The sequence below is a fragment of the Cyprinus carpio genome, chromosome B3 (assembly GCF_018340385.1).
Source record: "Cyprinus carpio isolate SPL01 chromosome B3, ASM1834038v1, whole genome shotgun sequence".
NCBI classification, from domain to species: domain Eukaryota; kingdom Metazoa; phylum Chordata; class Actinopteri; order Cypriniformes; family Cyprinidae; genus Cyprinus; species Cyprinus carpio.
In genome coordinates this window covers 42,592,856-42,599,348 of record NC_056599.1, presented here as the reverse complement: position 1 = coordinate 42,599,348, position 6,493 = coordinate 42,592,856, and positions in this window count along the sequence as shown.

Sequence of the window (6,493 nt, the reverse complement as noted above, 5' to 3'; positions counted from 1 at the left end):
CTTTAGATGGATGTGTGTTGGAGCAATGAATCTTTTTATTAGATAAACTCACACCCTTACACATACACATGGATTTGATAGGACATTGTATATCAGGCTGGAGATACAGGAGATGCTATGTGCTCTTGAAGATATAGGTGCACCCAACTGTAATCTGTCCTCTGAACGTTATGATTGGCATCTAAAGCGTAAGTCGCTGGAGACATGGAGTGATGGTGGGCTTGGTTTTCATAATAGTGAGCCGTAATGGATACACTAACATTCCTCAGGCTTTTCACAAATGTTCACGTCAACATTGCTCGACAGGGTACAGCTAGTGCTTCTTTTTCACAGATTATGGGCAAAGTTTGAACTAAAATAGATGTTGAATTAAACAGATTGTATCATGGTATCAAGGTTTGCTTTTTAAAATTATTCATTTTAATTTTCAGTGACTCTAAATTAATTGTATAGACCATTTTGAGGGATGTAAACAATAGTCTAAAACAATGGTTTGGATGCATTTCTGGTTTTACACTTTCCCAAATTTTAATAATTTCTGAGTATTCAAAAAAGGGCCACATTTTGATAAAACAGTATTATTGCAGCCGTGCTAACGTTACTTACGACTGGAAGCACCTCCTGTTACTGTTTAAAAAAAGTTTGAGCAGGTTTGTCCCAAGGTACCCACCACTTTGAGATCACATGACCAGCTGAATACTACTTGATTTAAGTGTGTTCGACTTCAGCTGGATGTAACCGATTTGTTAGATTTGCCATTTGCATTTGAAGGAGGAGTTGAAAACTGAGACATCAAGTTGGATACTTTCCGCTTCCGATAGTGATGTTTGTGTCATGTTTGCAAACTTTATCACAGATGAAGTGGGTTTTGTGGAATATTACATGTTTATAAATATGATAACTTTATCTAATAACTTCATGATAATCCCATATGACAATATATCCATATCAGAGATGTAATAGGAGTTGTTTTAACTTACATGTAGTGTAGTCACCATTTTGAGATCTCGGACCAGCTGAATACTATACACTATATATATTATATACTATATAATACTTTACACTTTTGATAACTGAATACATTTTCCATCATTTAAAAATTTGATCTATGAAATAAATATTGCATTTTTAAAAATATAGAACTTTATTTAAAAAGAAATCCTTATATCACACTCTAAAACACTCAAAATGGTGCTAAATAACACTAAAAGTGGTTCATTGGCTTGTAATCAAACACCTTTATAGGTGCTACACAGCACTTTTGTCAAATGGTGAGGAGCCCACTCTTATATGTTTTGTGATGAAGGGAATTTACTACAATAAAAGCTGTTTACAGTTGGAAATTTACAAAATATCTTCATGGAACACAATATTTACTTAATATCCTAATGATTTTTGCATAAAGAAAATTGATCATTTTACACATACACTATATTGTTGGCTATTGCTAGAAATCTGCATTTGTTTACTCATCTACCCCCTGAAAATTTAATCATAATGTATCCTATATAGGATGTCTGCTGATGCCGTTTATCATGTCACTGGTTACTAGCCACAGATTTTGTGACCGTATGGCGGCTTAATTTTGTTAGTGTAGGGCTTTGGTCCAACTGTATTAGAGACAGACCATTACCGCATGCGTTCTTGTTTTAAGATAAGCTATAAATCTTATGAGTATTTTCCAGCTCCGCACAAATTACTGTTTTTTAAAATCTTAGAGAATATTTTGTTGTGAATATAGAGCTGCTTCAGCTCATTCCTGAGAGTGGTTTAAAACTAATCTCTGGCTCTGGAAGACCTATCACAGTGTTGACTGAGGAAATGTGCAGTGCTGGTGGAAGTATTTCACAGGCTATGAGGGGAAATTAATCCTTTTTAGATTTGGATCCATGTGGTCTCAGATGTATGGTTCAGCACTGTGAAATGCCACTGCCTCTTTGACCGTCAGCAGAATTTTCCCTAAAAAGTCTGTGCGGAGATGGTGAATTAGGAACCTGGTTTCCAAAGTCGAATCTCTTTTGGACACTTCCGCGAAGTATTTGTTAAAATGATTGCTGACTTAATGTCGGTTTAAAACATTTGCATAAGAGCTTATATACTGTACATTGAGCTCTTTATAGATTGAGCCCTTGAAATAAACAATAAACAAATTTGAGTGTTTAGAATGGGCCCCATGAGAGAGAAAAGCAACGGGTTCGATCACAGTGGTGGAGAGAGATGGAGAGTAGCTAATGTCTCTGAGCTCACTTTCTCTGCGAGAGCACATTGGTATGCATGCTGACTACCTTATTCCTTGGTGTTTTCTTGTGTTTTGTCAGAAGGGATGTGTTTTGAACAAAGATTTCAGGAATGTGAATGAGAAAGAAGGTTTTTCTTTGATGCATTTGGGCCTGTGTGTTTGCAGAAATCGTGCTTGATGTCTTTATGAGGAGTGTGTGAAATAAATCATACGACAGTGACAGAAATGTTGAAAAACGAAGAACAAGAGAGAAAGAAAAAAAAACTGTTGTCCGAGATGACCTGAGTATTCCGCAGTCACTTGTGTGCAGTGTTGTGTTATGTGTTTGTATGTGTAATGACTATTATGGTGTGCAGAGGACATTTGTGGTTATTAGGCATTTGTGTGTGTTAGAAAGGTTGTTAGACTCATGACCCTTGATTAATCAAGAACTGTGTACATTGCATTTATTCATTTGTCAGATGCTTTAAGATCCAAAATGGCGAATGCTTACAAATAGTGAGGAACATTTTAATCATTTCATCATAAGAGCCACAATATTTGTAGCAAAGTGTTGAACTTTGAGAGTAATGGTGACAGAAAAAGAATTATATAAATGAAAGTAATTTAAAGATGCACTAAAGAAATTTTTTTAAGTTTTTTAACTGAAAGTTTTTGAGAAACATATGATTTACATTTTTCTAATTAAAGTTAATGAATACAAATATGATTTTTAACATGAAATGAAATGGATATCCGTATTTTTCAAACTTGTAAATAAAACAGCTTATTGGAGTTTTTTCCGTATAAAATACTATTTCAGTCTTTCAAAATGTAGTTTCATTCGATGCGTTAATTGCCATACTTTGTAATTATGTGAAATTTACAGTACTAGCAATTTCTGTTTTAAAAAATGTTTTAAAGTAAATCCTACAACATTCATATCATGATATGAGTAATTTTATTTCACCGTAATGATAAAAAACAAAACAAAACTCAAGCTCACTGAAGACACATAAACAAGTCAGCGATTAAATAAGAATAAGAAACTAATTACAAGCAATAGGACAAAAAACTACAGTAGAACAAATAGAGGTAAATATGAAATGATACGTACATTGTATGAAGTAATCAAAGTGATATAAAACCCTGCATATTTTTTCACTGTGTCAAGTTAAATATATATTTAGGGGTTTTGAGCGCGTAGTGGTTTGGAAAAACCAAACCGTAGAATCGTAGAGACTTGAAACTTGGAGGGATGTATTAGAACTCTTACGCCTACAATGTCACCAAGGCTCGTCCCAATTGACCTGACAGGGGGGGTGATACAATGATCAAAAGTACAAAATCCTCAGAACTCCTAAATTGTCAGATCATGCATATGCTCAAGTGTCTAATGTTGTTGGAATCCTTTTTTGCACATAAAAGCGTGATATTCATATTATATGATAGAACTCCTCATTCCGAGACAACTTCTTTGCCTCGTGAGAACCACTGCTGTCAATCAAATGGTTTGTTAAATAGTTGAGAAGATGTAAAGAAAAAAAAACTTTTGCGAACTAGTCCTAGGTTTTTCACCTCAATCTGGGAAAAACCACTTCAGTACAATTCTCTGGACTCTGTAGGTCAATAATTATCAAAAACATGTTGACGAAATTCTACACCTTTGGGTTAGCTATAACAGCAGGTTCGTTTAGAAAGAAAGGAGCCTGTCCAGATTACACCCCCAAATCCCAATAAAGCCTAAAGGAAAACTCTCAAAACTTCTGAGAGAACCTGGTGAGAACATGTGGACAGGTGATTCTAAACAACGCATGCAAAGTTTTAAGGAGATTGGACTGAAGGTGGCACTATACTCCTTTATAAGCAAAAAACGCCATTTCTATGGTAAATGTCCTTGGTTTGTGAAAAATGTTTTTTTAATCATTGACTAAGTTGGTAACATGCTTGCTAAATAATATTTAATGTCTTTTTCCTTATGTGCCTAAATGCCTTAAATGCTTGAACTCCGGTAAGTTGTGGCTTGCAGCTATATTTTCTTCATATTAAAGTTACAAAAGTGATGTTAGGTCAAAAACAGTAAGAGATTTTCTCTTTTTTTGCTTAATTAACATGAATGACAGACAGCAGGAATATAAGACTGCTATTGCACTTTAATAGCTGCACGATGAGTCCCAATATAGCTTACTTGTGTTTCTTTCTCAGCTGTTTGCTTTCACTTAAGACCTACTGTATTTATGAGGGATACTTGTAAAGGCGAGCATTTTTGTCACATGCAAGTGTGTGTATCCATACACTGTTCAAGGCTTATAAAGTGGCAAAAATACCTCTATCCAATCAATAACTAATGGACCCGAGTCTCTGGCCTACACATTTTGTCTTTTTCGATAATCTGGATGTCGCGTCAACAATATGAATAGAAAAGATCTGGTGCTACTACTTCTATTTTATGTGTGAATATGTCATATCAATAGAAAACCAGTTTTATTTTATGTGTGAGTGGGTCACTCCCCTTATGAAGCAGCTGCCATATTAAGATCACAAAACCGTGTCATGCAATTAACAAGTTACTAATCATACTTCATATATAGTGCTTTCAGCCAGTGCTCTACAACAAAACAACTAAACCAAAACAAGCAAACCAAGTGGGAAGGAAAATGTTAATATCCAAATAGGCAGTCCCTACTGGAATGACCGAAACAAACCATGACACACAAAATGCCTCTGTGTTTATCCAAAATCCAGATTTGTGACAGCAAGACAGCTAGCCGTCACAGTGCAATGACAGCATGAAAGTAGTATATAAACAGATGAAAAGTCATCACAACAAGATAAACAAAATTTGCCAGTACCTGACTGGGGAAACCAGAGAGAAAAGTGTGAGACCCTTCATGGAATTACAAAGGTAGAAATGCACTTTAGGAAGGCTCAGAAAAGTCACTGAATATTCGTATTGTGTGCCAAAAGATTTGGGCTACATCACTATGGCCGTGTACGCACCTATTTCCATACACCATTTTCCCTACATATATAACAGACACGAGAAAGCAGCAATGTGAAAAACAGGTACATCTCGATTTATAGTCTTTGGGGACAAAAGTGCCACCGAATGGCCTACTATTTCTTGAGATCTTCATGTGATTCTGAAGTGTGTATCCCATTAGGCCATGGGAGAGGAGTTGTGAAATAGCACTTCTGAAAAGCTAATGTTGCGTAGTCACAGGACTATAGCAACCTGATGAATATGTGACTCTGGACCACAAACTAGTCTTAAGTTGCTGGGGTATATTTGTAGCAATAGCCAAAAATACATTGTAGGGGTCAAAATTATAGATTTTTCTTTTATGCCAAAAATCATTAGGATATTAAGTAAAGATCCGCGTTCCATGAATATATTTAGCAAATTTCTTACTGTAAATATATCAAAACTTAATTTTTGATTAGTAATATGCATTGCTAAGAACTTCATTTAGACTAATTTAAAAGTGATTTTCTCAATATTTAGATTTTGTTGCACCCTCAGATCCAAGATTTTCAAATAGCTGTATCTCTGCCAAATATCGTCCTATCCTAACAAACCATACATCAATGAAATCTTATTTATTCAGCTTTCAGATGATATAGTTGTATAAATATCAATTGTAAAACATTGTCCCTCATGACTAGTTTTGTGGTCTCAGGCACATATAGTATGTCAGGATTACATTTATATGACACACATTCAAACTACATGGAACTTGTTTAATGGTGACAAAGTATGTACTTATTTTTAAAAAGGTACTTACTCAGAGAGAGAATGTGTTTTAGACATGAATTATTACTTTCAGTGCCATTTTGTTTTTATTTCATGTCAGCAAGGGATTAATGCGTCTTCCAGTTCATTGAAGTTCAAATTGAACTCAGTAATTGAGGAAAAAATGAAGGCACTTAAAGACCAAAAGGCATTTCAGGGCTGCATTCAGACGCAATCTCCAAAAGGCCTTTGAGTATGTTAATTTTGAGGTAAAATTTTTAAAGAAATGCATTTGATTATGAAGAGAAATGTTAAAGGCGATCTTTTTGACTATAATTGCACACACATTAATAATAGGAATTATATAATATTACAGCTATTTGCTAAAAACTCCAGTATTTTATGACTGAAAAAAGACCCGCTGTTTCCTTCATCATCCACTTCCTAGAGAAAAAGAGAGAATGCATGAAATGTGCAAGAATGAGAGAGAAAAGAAACACTTATGAGCTAAAAAAGAAAAAAGACAATGCATCCAGTAGCAC